Genomic DNA, 18,492 nt, shown 5'->3' with positions numbered 1-18,492 from the left:
TTTTTCTGATATCAGACTGCATTGTACTGTAGCTGCACTTGAAATGCCAACATTAGGTCACATCATTTATGTTTAACCAAGCAGAAAAATGCACCATGAAACAACAAAACAGATCTAGAATTGCAAGGTAGATCACAGCTGGCTGTTTTTAAAAAGAGACTGGACTTCTTTGATGAGGAATGATACCATTTCTCCCTTTTTTGTCAGCTGGTTTTAAGTTAAATTTCATGTCACTTTTCGGAGAAGATTTATTACAAATATGTTGCCTTTTGTTGCCTGAAACTTGGAGCTAAATATGGCAGGTTGGGGTTTTTTTTTCTAAAATGGTTTAACAATAGCTTCAGACTCACATTTTTGAGTTCACATAACAGTGATTTAAGACTGGAAAGATGGAAAAACAAACATACATTCATACATTTATACAGTTCCTTACTGGACATTGATGCAAATAAAAAGTCTGGTTTTCATGCTCTCAGTTTTATGAATTCATGCTGTCATCCCTGAGGCATATTATGGTTCTATTTCTAATTTCATGATGATGTCTTTTCTGTATGCAGGGGTCTCACTCAGGTCAGAGTTCAGCTACAGTGCCAGAGTAGCAAGGGATGGATGAGCATATGGACTATAATCAAAATGCATGAAATTGCGTCAGGATGGGAAGAAAAGAAAGATCAAAGCGGTGGCTGGCGACTGAATAAATTATCTGTGTGGTTATTTTCACTGCATAGGCGTACTCCTAATGAGAATGTGTAGAATAGCAGTATTAAATACACATCTTTAGTGCAGGGTTTTAGTGAGTTTGCGCTGCCAAGTCCCCTGGCTGTGGCGGCAGCGGCAGCAAAGTATTTCACAGAATTAGATGAAAACTGAGCTGTCATATTGGTTTACAAGACCAACCTTGACAGCAAAGAGATGAGAGGTTCTGAACAGACAGCAGTATCAAAACAGAGATGAAGCTGTTTTCTGCCCCAGTTCTCTTCTACCCAGCCACACTGATTCTCCTTGTAGACAAAGAATTCAATATTGGATGAGTTCAAACCAGAGCTGGAATCTAAGGGAATAAAGTGTTTCATGCTACACTGCACTCTCCTGATTTGACCATTATGGAAATATGTAAATAAACCTCCATGGAGCGCTGGACGTGCAGCTCTGGGATTGGAGAACTCTAATTGGGAACATGACAGAGATGTCAGAGTGCTTGATGAATTTTTTAAAGGGCCGAAACACAGATAATGGCATTGTTCAAAATCCCATGTTGTTGTTTTGTTTTGTTTGGACGATTCATCCCGGACGCACTTTGGGTTTCATTGTTTATTGAACAGTTAAAATTCATCCACTTGGCAAATGAGGCATAAACAATTCATGAGTCATTAAACACAAAGTAAAGGTTGGACAAGTAAATGGTGCTTTATGTAGAAACAGAAAAAAACAAAAATGCAATAACTCACTAGAGGAATGTTGCCAGGTTCTTGTGAATAATTTTAGAAACACTGCTGGGTGCTCTTTGATATTTCTGAATCATGTTAAGGCTGAGGGTCGGACTTTGGTCAGGTGTCTGGTGGTGGATGAAGACCCTGAGGGGACAGGGCATGTGTGAGTCATATGATCCAAGCCTGTGGCCTTCTCGCAGACAGCCACAGACAGACCAAAGCAGACTGGAAACAAAGACTTGTAGTGTATTATTTCTGCTGAGGCATGAGCGTGAGGAATTCTTTATTAATCTGTTTCATCTTGTTTTGTGAGACAGTCACACCAAACTGCATGCGAGATGTATGGGTTGTGTTGTTTCTCAGAGTCCCCCCACTGGGAACCCCATGCCCGATGTCACAGAGCTGCTGGAGGCATATATGTGCTTGACTATCACAGCACGTACATACTGTACACTGTAATGCACATAGATGTACTGTAGCAGCTGAGCGAGGAGAGCTAAACACAGCTGAAGTAAGGAGGAAAATGAAATGTTGACCAGAGGATGGTGCTAGAGGTAAAATCAGGTTCATCCTCTGGGGAACTGTAATGTGTGTGCTAAATTTAATTGTAATCCATCCAACAAATGTCAAGACATTTTACGGAAAAATGAAAATGTCAGCGTCATTGTGGCGCTATGAAAAGTCTGAGGAGCATCAAGGTCATTACAGGTAATCCTCTGGGGAACATGCATGTCTGTTCAAAAACTAATGTCAGTTCATCTGATACAGGTGACCAACATTGCCACACCATTTTAACAAAAACATGAGAGACAATGGGAGGAGAGGGACTTTTTTTTGTCTGTGATTATGAAATAAACAGTCGTACAGATGCGACGGGTTGCCAAGGGCAAGGACTTTTCTTAGATAACACACTTGAGCACACAGAGATCTACGCAAGCATGCACACAGCTGCAACAGTATACGCACACATACTTTACATATTGTGTAAGAAGACAATAAACTAGCACGGCTTTTGTAATGCCTGAAAAAATAAGTGGCTCTCTACCCACAAACATGAGGCCCTGAAAATGCTCAACTTTAATCTTCTGCTTTTAAAAAAGAAAAAGAAACCCCCACCCACCCCAGTCTAATGAAGCAAACTCCAATGGGACCTCACTGGGGATAAGGAGAGGCTGCAGCACATTTGCACGTTTCATTTCAGCTGGAAATCATATTAGCGTTGTGGGCTGCTGAAGCCTGAAGTCGAAATGAACCATGGAAACGATTTAAAGGAGAAAAGGATTGAGAAAGGATGGGCTGTGATGATGGGTGTGGGGGTGGAAGCTGTATATGCCAGAGAGCTCATATACAGCGGGTGTAACAACAGATGAAGAAGGGAGGTTGCTGGATGGAGTGGGATTAAGGTGAAGAATAGGAGCAGGGGTGGTTGACGGTCTGAAGGGAGAGATGAGATGGAGGAGAATCGGGGGTAGAAGAGGAGGAGGAGGAGGAGAGGTGGTGGTTACGTACTTGGGATTGGTGCAGAAAATAAATCAGTATGTTGTAGGCAGAAGAGGAGAGGTCAGCAGGAGTTCAGCAGTGACGTGGCTCCCGCCGCCGAACATCAAACACACAAGGTGATGCCCTGGAGGCTGCGGTGTAATAAAACAAGTTTAAAGCTGCACTTTGATTTAAAAATTATAAACATTTTTTTAATTTTATGAATTCTCCATAATATCCTATCTGTATAAATATGACTGTACAGTCTATGTGTGTGTATCAGGATGGTCAGATAACTCTATATTGTGGCAGCTGCTGATTATGACTGGTAGGGATTTGTGCACCTTACGACCTTATAGAAATCAGTCCATACATTTCTCTAACAAATTAGGTCATTCAGGCATTCATGCAGCTCCTCTTTCATGGATGAATCAGGCAGGTGGCGGTCTATTATTGTGAGAAGAGAAAACCCCATATTGTGTTTCCAGGGTGTGTGAGCAGACAGGAGGAAGTAGGCGGGAATCTCTATACCTGAGAGTTCAAAGCCAAGGAACTCACCTGTAACCACCTGGCTATCCACCGGTTTTGAAAATTAAAGCTAGTCATGTCAGTGGAATATTTTTTGACCCCTCCTTGTTGTTTGGAGATCACTGAGACACCGGTGCATTTCAGTACTTTTTGGCTTGAACTTTTTTGGCGCCCCTAGCAGAATTTCACCCCTTGTAGTTCCCTAATCCCACACTGAATCGTTCCGCCTCTTCTGGGTTTTAAACACCCTCTAAATTAAACATTTCAAAAAGGGAAGTTCCTCTGCAACTTACTGTATATGTGTGCACAGTAACTTGTTGAACATTTAATCTAAGACATCCACATAAAAATGATTCTAAAAAATAATTCAACTGAGTGAATGAACTGAGTGAAACAAGAGACACTGATGTGAGGCATTTAAGCAAGCTTTTTGATATTTTTTCAAACAAAATGGTTTAAATTCACTTTGCAATCTGCAGAATAACTCTCAACTACACATAGAAGTGAAGGAAAAGAGATGGAGAAATACTACTTTTAAAAGCAATTTAGAAAAGGCCTGAGAGGGGCCTCCCTGATGGATGGGGCTCAAAGGAGTCACTGGTCATCTGCAGCTAGTTACACTCACCTTTTAACAGATGGTAACAGTAAAAATCAGCTCTATATCAAAAATAAAGAAATACATCAGAATATCATACAACTAATAAGGAGCAGATGACATGGATGAGAGGTGTAAAGTGAATAACTCCACTCTGTCATAATAAAAACAAAGAAATATACATAAGCCTATTTTATAGCTGGAAAAACTGCCTCATCGGTAGTCACAGCCCCCCCAACGCGGAGCCCCTGCCCTTCCTCCCGGTCCTAAACCTCACTGCCGTGGGATCAGCAGTCGAGCCCTCTGCTGGAGCAGAGAGTGAGCCCGCCCCACGGAGCAGCGAACCGGGCTCTGCCGGTGGAAGTATCAAACACACTCAGCCTGAGCAGCAGCAGCAGCAGCAGCCGCAGCCGCGGATCAGCAGCGGATCTACCGAGCTGCTGCGGACTGGACGGGGCTTGGAGTAAAGGAGAGAGAAGCCGATCGTAACTACAAAAAAGCAAGAGAAGAAGAGTAGATTTCTTTTAGCTGCTCGCTGTTCAAAAAAAAAAAAAAAAAGTTGTACTCGCACAGAAAAGGCGACTGGATTGACGCACAACAAAACATTTACTGTTGGAGGTAATATTGCAGCACGGGCTGGTTGTAAAGAACATCTTGTTAAGGTGAGTAACGCGGCGTGCAACAGTGATTTACGGGGGCAGACTTGTGTTTTTGTGTTGTATTTGTAACAGGAAGGTTAAGTAAAGTTACTTGCTTTATTACAAAGCCTTCTTACCCTGCTTTTATACATAGACATGAGAATGAGAGTAACTTATTTCATAATGTTTGCTGATTTTTGCGTAACGCGTGGTTTGTGGACACTGATGTAAAAATGGGGCTTGATAATACTAAATTGTGGGGTTGCTTGTGCTGCGTTAGAGTGTAGATGGCTTAGTTTACGTGATTAATTGGTTACTGATAGTTTGACTTGTCTGAGTGATTTAAGCTCCGGAGCTTAATCTGTGGCTGATCCAGCTGAATGCAGTGAGTTAAGTTTGGAGTTTTCAGTTGCACTGAATTCAGTTGTTTTGCCTCAAGAACTGGTCTGAGGGAGGGAATCTGTAGAGAATAAGTATTACTCTGTTATCTCCATCCAGCTGTTTCAGTGAATGGGGTTTTTGGCTGCCTCTTGCAACTCGCACACAGACACACACACACACACACACACACACACACACACAATTGCTCTTGCATACCACTTGATCTCTCTCTTGTTTTCTGCTGCTTGTATGATAAAGACAAAACGAAGTGAATAGAGGAGGATGAGGGGAATGTGATGAAAAGGAAAGGTCACAGGCAAAGAGAGAGGGAGGGAGAGACTATAGCACCACTTGTTTTATGCTCTCAAGGCCTACTTTAATATATGGATTAGTTTTGAGTTGAACTGGAAGCGCCCAGGGTCTGATTGGACCATAAATAATCCCCACAGGAGCAGATATAAACGCTGAAGGAGCAGCCGCATGCCTGAGATGCCTCTCCATCTCCTTCTCATCTGTGTTGAACACCCTCCCAGTGGTTGATTGATGGGTTGGACGTCACGTTGTCACGGCTGTAAGACTTTGGTTGGATGCAATCATTAAGACGACCACGCACAAAACTGCACGTTCACTGCACGTTCACTGCAAACGTGAATTCTTCAATGTTCCCTCCTCTCCTGAGCAGGGCCAGCAGCACCAGCTGCTCTGTGATGTTAACTTAGTGGTCAGGCATCACGCCACCTCACTGGGAGACTCCGTATCATCCTGTCCTGTCACCACAGCACAGCACAACACAGCCAAAGGGGGAGGAAGGTGGCAGGACACATACAGAGGGAGAGAAAGAGAGAGAGAGAGAGAGAGAAGGGGGAGAGGGGGATTTGGTTTGGTTGGAGGTGATAACCAAGCTGTCAGGCGATCAGGATTGGAGCAGCTAAGGAGGCGGACAGAGGGCAGGTAGGGGAGGAGGGTGTGATGCTGAGGGATCGTTTTTATCACATGTATCCTTCACAGGACAAACAGCCCCGGGTGGGGGTGGGGGGGTGTAGGCAACCAAGCCCATGGTCAGTGTGCTTTTGATAGCATGTAATCATAAGACAGCTTCTTTTTTTCATGCTTCTTTTTTAACACGATTATGAAAATCTTTCCGCCACTACTGTCGAATAAGCCAACCTCCCATCATCTCCAATTCATGTCGACACTGAGTTAACAAATACGTATGAGTCAAAACTAGAACACAGCCAGAGGTGGAATCACAGCTGATGCACATCTGCCAGTACTCATACTGAAGATACTGAAACATTAAAGACACGCAGGCTGTTTGAAAATGCAGCAGCATAATTTGCTCATTAGATAATCTCAGCTGAAAATAACACATAAATGTGCACACAGGGGCACATCTGTGCACTCGGGAGCACTCTTACATAAGAGAGGGAAAATCCCACATGAAGCGGCATACAGTATATCCCACACTGAACTGATACAGAGAGAGCAATCTGATCCACACCTGTGATGCATAATTGACAAAATGCTTCTCCAGCCATCTGGGGTTGACATGATGACGGGCTGCCATTTCATTTTGCTGCAGCGATGATGATGCCATGAATTGACTGGATGTGATTAAAAGCATGCAAGCAGCATGGCGAAATATTTAATTCATTGTCATCCATCATGATGTAACATAGACCCCAAAAGCCTTACACAACAGAAACTCCACCTTGTACTGCTCTTATTAGACGCCACTGTAGGTGTGTTGAGAGACGCCAGGAAGTGTTGTAACTCTGAGATCCCATGTGAAAAGCTGTATGTGGAGGCACCGTGAGACCCTTAAGTTCCTTTGTGCACTCAACGGAGCTCAACAGATACGTTTTCTTAGTTTTGTCTTTCGTCTCCCTCCGCAGCTCATTCCACGTCTGAGGTTACATGTTAGACAGGCAGGTCCTGTTTGATGTTGCGGTGCAGTTCAGCATCTCCTGTGCAGTTCGTGGGAGTAATGTTGGTTCTGAGATCCAGTTTTGCTTCTGATTCACCCTCAGCTGTGATGTGTCCAACAGTGGGCGCGTCATTGAGATTTCAGACATCAGAGTTTCTCGCTGTCAGCCCATTAAAACAGAACAAGAGCAAAAGCACAGCAGGGGAGAGAGACAAGCTGTCAGTCAGACTCACATACGCGCACACACACACACACACACACACACACACACACACACACACACACACACATACACATACACATAGACAAACAAAGACTACCCCGTATGTGAGACTGTAATTAGTAGCTGCCTGGGTTTGAAGTGACCTTTCTTTTCCTGCTTTTAAAGGCCCATTCTGGACTGAAAGTGCAGAAACAACGTCACTATCGACTTTGACTGAGTTGTTTACTGAGATATTATACAACAGATGAAGCATGTGCATCTGCTAAAGGCAAGTTTCAAATGTGCGATACTTTAAAGCTGTTTATCACGGATCTGTCATTATCCATGCAGGTCAGAGTGAGCGCACAATACACTGTCAAACTCCTAAAGCTGAGAGTAAAATTAGTTCTCAATTTTCTGTTCATTTAAATGAAGCATGCAGAGTGTGGTTCATTGGTAGATGCATTTAATCGACTTGCATTCCAGAGATTTTTGCTGCGGCCAGAAATAAACTGAGCAATGTGGACCGTTCCTCTTGTAGAAAACACTGACAGAGCAGAGGAGGAGATGGTTCTCCTCATGTCTGCTGCTTCAGAGTTTAGCATTTCGAGTTTCTGCACTAAACAAAACAGATTTAAGCAGGTTTTGGTTTTGTGTGAGCCTGCCAGAGCACGTTTTATATTTACATCAGACTTATGGTAACAGCTTTGAATCAGGTGGAAGATGTAAAACACCAATCTTCCCTTGTTCATGGTGGCATGCAGGCATTCACATGCTCATCTTGCTTTTTAGTTCAAGTTATGTTTACTGGAATGGAGTTTGACTGTAGACAGTGTGTTTCTAATCCTTCATACCGAGACATTCATCTCAATGCTTTATATCTTCAAGATACCAGAAAAAAATTTGTTGTTAAACCACAAGATTATTTAATAAATTTGATTTATAGCATTGGATTATTTTCTTAAGTGTTAAATCACAGTCTGTCATGAACCAATCAGTCACAAATAGGATATTACTTTTTGGCATTGTCTTCATTTGTGTGATGTCTTTCTTCCCTTGATGGATCACTAAATGAGTGAACCAATGAACAAGGGCTGTTTTTTTTGTCTGCAGCACATTTAAGAGTTCTGCAGATTAACTGCTGCAAATCTATATAATTTCATTTTCCTCATTAAATGGCCTTTTTAAGGATATCTGAGGGTTTTCATTTCAGTGTCAACACATTTAATTTGATTTTCAAAACTCTGAGTTATTGGTGGGTCTGGTCCCAGCAGGAATTATTGAATTCTTATAGTAGCAGTGCACTAGGAAATGTTGTAGTCAGGGTGCAAAACTTCAAGTGACACTCGATCAGAAAATCATGTGGTGATTGTGGTGTTTTATTTCTTTGAAACCATCACAAAATTGAACTCAGCCTTGAAACAGATGGAACTAGGACTTTTTACATTTCTAACCCTGTAAGTCTGATATGTGAGTCAGGTGAGCTATTTAGATTTTACTAGGCTCTCAGAATGAATGAATGTTGTGTTTACACCCTGACATTTTAAGTCTAGGCTTTTCAGACGCTGACATTATGCAGACCTGTCTAGTTACTAAATGAAAAACATTTCATCAGGTGAATGATTGCAGTAGAGGCCACCACTTGTGTACTGATGATAATTATCAGGTCTGTTCAGCACAATCAAAGTCAAATACAGTAATTTCTGCCATGAATAGAAAAAGGAGAAGGTAGAGAAGGATTTGGAGAGTTGTTTATGAAATGAAGTCAGAATTGGCTTTGATGATTATTAGGCTTTCCTGGCTGCAGCACTCCAATTAACCAACATTTGTCCAGTCATGAGTGTGTGTAGGCAGCTTATCCATCAAGCTGCAGGAGGTCAGGTCAGGTCGGCAAGCGGGTTTAAAGAGATACTCCAGTGATTTAGTATTACGCTTCTACAATGTTTTATTCTGTTTTAGACTAACATTAAAGCAGTAGAGGCTAAGACTTTTCATCTCCTCTCCCTGGGAAAAGTCTCAGTCCAAGATAACCCTGAAGACGTTATCTCGGTTAGGTTTGAGAGTTGTATCCCTCTTTATGGGAACTCCTCTTTATGTGTAAAATCAATAGATTGCCCCTTTAAGTCTGAGATCGTGGCTGTATCAAACATTGTCATGTTTTACCTCACCATTCAAGAGGAATATGGAGCTAGTGGTGCTCACCAAGACATCTGCCCTGGCTACTCATCAGCCCCGAGGTGTGGCTGTACAAACTTGGGTGGACCACTTCTGCCGCTGGTCTGTCATCGTCAAGCTGTCCTCAGCCTCAGCCTGTCATTACTCGCTTTGACTTTTACGGACTTAAAAACAGCCAACAGTTGCCATAAAATGTGACCCATGAACTTGCCAGTCTATCATCCTGCCTGTGCAGAACCTTTTTGCAGTGTGAAAGAAGACTCAAAATGTGTTTTTTTTTTTTTTTCCCTTCTTTTTTTTTTGTGCGAGTAGATTGCAGGTCAATTAAATTGCTGTTGGAATCTGATAGCTGAGATGGCAGGCGGAGATGGGCTCTAAAAGCCCTTACAGTCCGTAAGAAGAGACAGAATCAATGCAGAGTGGAGTAAGTCTAGGTATAATGGACATTAGTGGGCAGCGCTCTGGCACAGATCACATTAGTACCAGGAGTGCTGAAGACTGCCAACTGCTCCAAACATCCATTAGTAGGCCAATCAAAGTGTGTTTGCTCAACACTTATGTATTTGTTCACTGCGCCCCAAAGATACTGTTGAAAAACTTCTATTACTTGCTGAAATTGCAGTTTGAAGACCTTATTGTGTTAGAATGCAACAAAATCACAGTTACTATGTGAGTAAATAACAATCTTGGCAGTGTACAGATGCAGCAGCTGCCCTGTGAGCAAAGCATGACAACCGCCATCACACATAGAAACAGTTTTCATCCATGCAAGCACAGCACTCTCCATCTCTCGTTCTCTTTCCCGAGGAGAAGGTAAAGTGGCCTCATATGTCACAAAGCGTCACTTCACTCTTCAGGAGGTTGATGTATGAGTACCGAAATGGCCAGTGCTGAAACAGCAGACCACACACGCACACACAGACACACACAAACACAAGATTGATGGATGACACGAGTATTAGGTCCAGAATTGAGGCTCATTGCCTGGTAGCAGATGAATGGTTTTAGGAGGTGGGGAGAGGACTGGCTGGAGACGACCTGCAGCTGCAACAATTAGATGTTTTTATCAGTAGCAATCTTATCTCTACAATAAAACCCATTGTGGTTTGCTCTGAATTGTTTTGTCAGGAGGTATTTTTCCTCTTCTAGCTTGAAATCAGAAAAGAAATCCTCTGGGAGAGTAGAGGTCCGAACGCGATGCCCCGGTTCCTTACAAATGCGAAAACCATTGATTAAGCTGTTTGTTGATTTGCGTCTATTGGAAACCTGATTTGTGCCAGCAAGGGAAGCAAAACATGAATTATTGATCGGGTGTAAGGGCTCATCGGCCTCTGCTGGTGTGGTTTAGTTGTAATTTCCTTTGGATTTTTAGTGGAGCCTCTCAGATATGATTTTGTCTTTACAGACACTACACATTTTTCTCAGGCCTGTCTAGAACAACTTCCTCAGCAGAATTGAATCAGTGAGTTTTTCAGCATGTTACAGCTGGACACCTCTGAGCTAATAACATAAGCAAAGATCTGTTGACACCCAGTTGTTTGGACATGTGTCTGATTTATAGATTAGATTTCCTCCACCCTCTTGGCCAGCTTCTTCCCCTCTGTGTGTGTGTGTGTGTGTGTTGCTCGACGAAGTGAAGCCAGCTTGGAGGATGCGTCTGCCAGATGACCCTTCAGCAGAATGCGTACCACACAGCGACCCTCCCCCTTCCTGCATCAGCTGACTAGCTTGGGTTAACTGTGGTTGGCTTGTCTCGTGGAAGTGCAGAGGAGAGGAGAGGAAGGCTTGGGGTTTGGGGGGTTGCGTGGGGGGGCGGCTGGGAAGTTTGAACCATGAGAGAGTGTTTACATCATGACCCCAGCATTCTCTCTGCATACTGCATCTCTCAGTGGTGGAACTATGGGATCAATCCCTTTTTTTTAATTGGTGACAGATGTCTCCCCCCCTCTCCGTCTATGCCTACATCCCCTTCCTTCTCACACACATACACATACTGGGCCCCAATGTTCCCAGAATTCCTCCGGGAAACCTCTGGGATGCAGTCCCAGCCGTGGTCTCTGTAACATAACTCCCACCACTCTCTCGTCCGAGCCAGCCCTCATCCCTCAGCGGTCCCGTCGCATGTGGATTGCCAGGACTCAGCTGGCCTGGAAGCCTTCCTGCACTTATGAAACATTTGGCTGATTTTAAACATAGTTGCAGATTTGCAAACTGATGCAGTCACTGGTTTCAGCTCACTTTCTGTAGGACTTGGGCTCAGGCTGACAGAGCTGAATCCTGGAGGTGGTGTCTGCCTTTGTATCATGCTGTTTTTGTCTGCTCTGCATTATCCTTCAGAGAATTGGTTATGGAGGATTGTGTCCATCTGCTGAGTGAGATTTCTTGGAAACAAGAGACCGGGCACGGATCAAAAGAAGAAGGACAGGGTTTGTCTTGTAGTTGATCAGCAGAAAAGTGAAATCAAGTCCTCAGCATGAGATATACACTACGTGTGTGTGTGTTTATGTGTGTGCCCAGCTGAATTTTAAATATACAGTAATAGACAATGAGTCCAGTGTGATTCTTTCACATGCACGCGTCCTCAAGCCTCCCCCAGCTTCCCTCTGCGATTTGACATTCAAAAGATGTATTGTCCAAGTAAGCCTTTGATATTCATATTATTATTATTAACCAGCTGGATCAGCATGAAGCTCACTGTGTTAGGGGTATTGGCGTTTTTCTCCCCCCAGACAGAAGTAGGTCAAAGTTTAGTGGAGCGTCCTGTCTGAGCAGGAGGATTGGAGAGGTGGAGGGGGGGTTAAAGGGTGTTGGTACCTCCTTCCTACAGCGTGGGGGCTGCCCTGTTTTAGTTGAGTAAAACATAAGCTGGACCCATTTTACATTTCAAAGTAACAGTGTCAAAAGGGTTTATAAATTGTCGCTAATCCTTTTTAGATATTACAAAACAATTCTAATAATGCCCAAAAGATGAGTCATAATCCTGAAAAACAGTGGACATCAAAGAAGACGTCAAAACCAATAATTATTTATTAATGTTATCTTTTCATTAAAGGATTGATGGCTGATTGTGAAATAGAAGAACTCATTAAAACCCAGTCATAAATGCAACAGCACCCAACTGATGACCAGTATTACTGGCTGAGTTTAGCTCATCATAGCTGTATTGGTAAAAAATTATCTAATAAGTACAAAGAGATTGCAGTACAGAAATGGCAAAGATATGTTTATAGTAAATCCATACTGTAAATATTTCTTCTTATATAACCATATTTAAGGATTCTGTTTGTTTATATTATGTGTTTATGTTAATAGATTTATTTAAAAAGTGACTTAACATCCCCTGAAAATCTCCCTCTTCTTCTCTGCAGTGATGTAGAAGTGTACTACAGGGTGTGTCAGTTTGCTGCAGGTGGTTGCAGGTGCAACAGACCACACTTCAAATGACTCCCATTATTTATGCTGGGTGTAGGGTCAACCTTGAACCAGGGAAGGCAGTAAAACACTGCTTCTCTCAACCAGGGGTTATATTTTATAAAACATCTAAACCTACTGTGAGTTGGCCACTCGTGATAATCCTGCAAAAATGGGGTCTGACCTCTAAACGTTTTATTCTTACTCATCAATAACTTGATATTAAATCACTTACGTTTAATAAATTAATGATAACCTACGAACCCTTGACTTAGTGACCTAAGACAAAGAGTCGTCTTCAGCCGTAGTAGCAGTTTTGTGAAGCACTTAGCCATGGTGGTCTGTTGAGCTAAATGTTAACATCAGCATCAGCAACATCCTCTCTACGACAATGCTAACATTTGCTAATTAGCACTTAACACTAAGTCCAGTTGAAGTCATTTTAAACTTAAGCAGTAATACCTGATAGGTGGCTCTGTGTTGGGAGCTCACTCTGGTGACCTCGACCCTTTGAGCAAAGCATACCTCTACAGATTAGGATGTCTGGGTAACAGAGTGTCTTGTGAGTAGGGATTGAGATGAGGAGAGGTCAGAATGTCGGCTCACAGTTAAGGGGTGAGGATCATGTGTTGGGGAGCCATGTCATTGAGTCTAAATCTGAAGTACTGTATCATAAAGTTTGAAAACATGCTATTTGCTCTGTGTTTAGAGGAGAGATGTCTGGCATCTGATACTCAACAGGATCTGGAATATTTATAGTTGCTGTTAGCGCACTTTGTTGAACAGGAACATGTCCCATTCTTTTCAGTTGCTCTCTCACTGTCCTGGTTGGCTTGTGTTATGTAAGTGAGCTTTGAAAAATCTGATGTTATTGTTGATATGAGGGGAAAGTAAAGTGGGAGGACGGGACGCAGATTTTCTGGGAACGTCATCTCGATTAAACCATGAATTATATAATAGTTCACCTGCTGAATTTCAAACTTCCACTCATTGTCAAGCAGACCAGGATTTGCTGGTGTGCAGAGTTTAAACGCTGCTCCAGTCTGCCGTCAAAAATATCAAACAGATAGATTAAGGTGGTGCCTGAGCAGTTTTTGGAGGGGTTGCAGCGGTGGATGCAGAGATGAATGGATGAAATGAGGCCAGTGTCATCCTTGTCCCATTTACTTTGCAGTCTTGGGTTCAGCCTCACTTACATAACTTAATATTTACATAATATTTCATCTGTCTATTTTTCCAGTTTGTAAGTAAAGAATAGAGTTACAGAAGCTTACTATGTTTATACTTAGTTATTGTAGAATGAGTCATATGCTGTATGTGATTGCTTCCCTTTACGGGGCACAGTAGTGCAACCTTGCTGCCTACAATGCAGCAAACTATACAGGGCCTTAGAAACACCCTGTACTCTGTCATCAATGAGATCAAGACTCAACCTGGTCCTGCTCAGTGAGAAAGAGAAGGAGCTTGAGAAGAGTGAGGAGCAGAGACGCATCGATTTAGAGGCAAGTCTTAAACAGGAGGTGGCTCTGACAGAGCAGGAAGAGAAGAAATACACTGAGAAGATGGAAGAAGGAACCAAGTGAGGTGAACGGAGGAGAATGGAGAACGAGTTCAAAGAGGAGCTTGAACATAAAAAAAACCAACAAAACAAAAAAACAAATTAAGAGAAGGGCTCACACTAAAGCATTTGTTGATTGCCTGGTCAGAGAGTCAGAGAGGAACGCTCCGGAAGAACAGATGGAGAAAGAGGAAGACAAGATTCAAGAAAAGATAGAGAAGAAGGATGATGTAAAGATGGAGGACACCAGGAGTGAAGATAAAGAAATGAAATTGAAAAAAGAGAAGAAGCCACAGAGGAAGACATGGAAGAAAAAGAACAGGGGTTAACTACACCCCTTTCCCCTTTACCCACTCCCCACACCCTTTCCTACCCTTTCTCCCCCACTTCTTACCCTTTTCTTCCCCACCCCTTACCTTCTTCACAAAACAAAGCCTTCATGTCATGTTTGTTAAATACTGTATATGTTTTCAAATCATTTTTGTGGACTGTGATGTTTCATGTAAAAACACATGAAACACACATAAACATGGCAGCTCTTCAGTACAATTCTGTTGAAGTGAATTACTGTACATCTGCCTGTGTATGCCGTTCTGAATATAGATACAGGATTCATGGCTCTTATCGAGTACTACAGTATTCTAGTATTTGTGTTTGAAGAACAGATCAGATATGATCATCTTCTCTTTCTATCTTAAATATGTCACTTACTTTAGATTTTAAGTAGACAATAGCAGTTAAGGTGTCACTGCAAATCTTGGAGGCTTTGAAAAGAGTCACAGTTTTCTCTGGGAATTTTTCTTTTAAGTCTGTTACACTTACATCGCCCCCCTGAACCAGCCCATTTTCCATTTTTCCCAATCCCCCACACTCTTCCAGATTCTTCTGAGATCACAAGAGTGGCCTTGGCCTGTTTATTATTCCAGTATTTTTGTTGTTGTTGTCTTTTTCTTCCCTTCAAGACAAATATTTGAAGAGACAGAAGACAGAAAGAGACTGGAAATTGGTATTCAAAGAGACCACAAGGAGGGGAAGTGAAGGGAGTGCCAAAAATTAGAAAAGGAACAGGAAATAGAGAGCAAAACGTATATTTTTGAGAAAGAGAGTGAAAGGTAATAAAAGGTCTGCAGATAATGCAAAAGGAAAGGAGGGAACGGGAGAAAGGGGAGTGGGGGGGCGAGTGTTGGAGGTGGATGAGATGGTCTATTTATAGTTTATCCCTGCTGCTGGGTTAGACCGCCTGGCCCAGCGCAGCACAGCTCAGCATCCATGTCAGTCCTGATGTCATTGTCCATTACCTCTGTATACACACGTATATATACCCAGAGGCCATACATACAGGCTGTCATGCAAACGTGGGTACACTGACCTTTGCCGCTGAAGTATGAGAAAATTACACACTGACAGATCTGACAGTGTGTGTGTACGTGTGAATGTGTAGAGTTAACAGTCAGTCAGTGTCTGACATAAATATGCTGTGAAACGTGGGTGAAATTGCGTGCCACTCAGCTCAGTGGGTGAAAAGATTGTCCTTTGATACAAATGGTTCGTATCCGAGAGCGGTGGGTTTAATTTGAAACACACACACTCACACACCAAAATTATTTTTATAACATTTTCTCCCTGATTTTACTTCTTAATCTTGGGAATAATTTAACGTTGCACCCCATCTCTCATGTCCTTCAAGTTCTTTTTTGTTCTTAAATCACATTTGCATATCTGCATCTTTTTTTCTTTCTTTTTGCCTTTTTGTTCTTTCACATACATACCGCTACTACACGTGCAGGTGAATGCATGTGTTTCAGAGAGAGAAACGTGTTCCCTCAACTCCATCTGACTGTGGGCTTCCCTTCTGGCAGACTTTGATGACATCACTGCACTTGTTTATTGTAGCTGCTGCTGGCAAATACGCACACACATGGAAACGCACATTCATATGATCTAACTGAGTCACAGGGAGAAGAAATGGCTCCTGTTTTAAACCAAGGAGACGTTCAGTGTTTCCACAAATAACTTTTTTGTGGTTTATTTATGTTTAGGTTTATTAGCTATGTACTGTAGCAGTGCTGGCTCAATTTTGGTACTACAGCACAAAAACAGGTCTTATTTCCTTACATTAAGTCAGTAACACAAATTTTAAACACAACCCATTTATATTTTTTTGTGTTTTGAGGGGCAAATATGGCTAAAACCAAATGGATTTTATGTTTTCGAATCAGGCCACAATGGGAAGTTATTAAGTGTGAGCTGAAGGCTGTGAGGACTGGCCAGCTACTGTATAAGTTCCTGGGTGATTCATGGAACAGTCTCGGGGGTTGCACAGGACCTCGTTTGTTTCTGCTGTTTTCTGCCCCCAGCTCACCCTGCTCCAATAACACACTTACTGTGGCCGTGGCAGAGGACACACATTTGTGAACACAAACACAAGCATTCACAGCATGCATATGTGCAGGCATCTGTGTGTTCGCAGAGAGACAGTATATATTCACTCTCACATTTTCACCCCCATCAGGTACTGCGGCACATAGAGGTAGGACTTGGAAATAAGGTTTGAGGCAAATTTTCTCCTGTCTGGCTAACTTTATTTTTTTTGCTCTGTGGTTAGTTTCTGATCATAGCCTTGTGATCATAGTTTCTCTCCACTGTGGTACAGAGTGGCATGTCTGTGGCAGTGGTGGAAAGTGAGTTGCACAATTTTGAAGTACTTAACTTGAGTATTTCCATTTTATGCTACCTAATTCCTAATGTGATTTCAGAGAAGTATTGTACTTTTACTGCATGGCATCTTACTGCTCTAGTAAGTAGTTACTTTTCAGATTAAGATTTTACATGGGTAAAATACAAGCTTGGAAATTACACTACTGCATAAAAAGCATGTTTACTTTTAGAACTAAGCAAAGTTTGCTGATAACACATCTGTACTTTATGAATGGATTTTGAATGCAGGACTCGTAATGGAGTATTATTACATTCTTTTATTGGTACTTTTTCTTAAGTGAGGAATCTAAGTACGTCTGTCACCACTGGCCCAGGACAAAAAATGAAATACATTTGCACTCTCAGAGTGGTTTCCATGTGTTCTTGTGACCACACCAACCATCCTGTGGTAGTCACAGATGGTGAAACATGATAAAGATGGAAATCTTGCAGTTTTCTGCAGCCAGCGTGAAGTGTAACAGCAGCGGCTCTCGTGCCGTTGGTATCAATTCATCTTTCCCTTTCAATGTGCAGTTCAGCAAGTGCAGCCAGATGCTGACAGGTGCTCAGCTGTGTTTCTGTGAAATATGTTTAAATCTGGTGCCCCCCACCTCCCACCTCCCACACCTGCCCTGTGCTGTGGCTCCACTCCTCTGAGCTGAGAAAGAGGGATTCTGTGCATAGAACTTGTGTTTGAAATAAGGGATGGAAAGCTAAAGACAGGGAGACAGTGAACAATATGAGCAGAGACAAAGTGTGTGAATGAAAGGAGATGATTCACATCCTCCACACAGGCAAATTGTTACAACAACAGTGGCAGACCGATAGAGCTGGAAACAGACAAAAGCCAAGACAAAGCGTTTGGCTCCGGCTGCAGTTGAAGTGCTGAAAAGGCAAAAGGAAAACTTTCCTACAGTCTTGGTTTTTCATTTGTTAATTTTCTCCCCCCTGCTCTCTTAATTTCCTCTGTGCGGTCACCTTTTGCTCCTCCTGCCTGACATCTCACTGTTTCCTCACTGAGCACCCTCATTAGTCATCAGCTGTCTGTGAACTTGTGAGATCATCCTTTGTTTCTAGTAAGCAGAGGATGATCGTGTGCGGCTGTGGCTGCTCTTAAGATCGCTTACAGCGATAGATATGACCCACCCCTGCTGCTGCCAACGTCATTTTACTCTGTCACTGGTGGAAAGTAAATAAGTACCTTTGCTCAAGTACTGTACTTAAGAGAGGTATTTTGAGTGCTTCCATTTTATGCCACTTCTCTTCTGCTACATTTCAGAAGTAAATATTATACTTTTACTCCACTACATTCATCTGACAAGGAATGAATTAATACAAAGCTGGAGGGCACAGTTTTGCACAGGAGGTATTAGAATCAGTTTATGCACTCTTATTTCTTCTATTATTTGTTGTAACAACTGTGTTTCCCTGAGGTCTGAATATGAAAGCAGTTGTTATTGAGAACAGCCAT

At 42.4% G+C, this 18,492-nt stretch overlaps 1 protein-coding gene across 1 annotated transcript in view; it reads left to right on the top strand.

The window, feature by feature from the left end:
- Window positions 1–4,409: 4,409 nt before the first annotated feature.
- lzts2a (leucine zipper, putative tumor suppressor 2a) overlaps window positions 4,410–18,492 on the top strand; it is a 41,399-nt gene continuing 27,316 nt past the window's right edge. Inside the window, exon 1 of the mRNA XM_018671886.2 lies at window positions 4,410–4,694. The gene's annotated coding sequence lies outside the window, so the exon portion shown is untranslated. The remainder of the gene's footprint in view (window positions 4,695–18,492) is intronic.

Source organism: Lates calcarifer, linkage group LG16_LG22 (assembly GCF_001640805.2).
Source record: "Lates calcarifer isolate ASB-BC8 linkage group LG16_LG22, TLL_Latcal_v3, whole genome shotgun sequence".
Lineage (NCBI taxonomy): Eukaryota > Metazoa > Chordata > Actinopteri > Centropomidae > Lates > Lates calcarifer.
The sequence above is the reverse complement of the archived record's forward strand: the minus strand, read 5'-3'. Positions and strand labels throughout refer to the sequence as shown.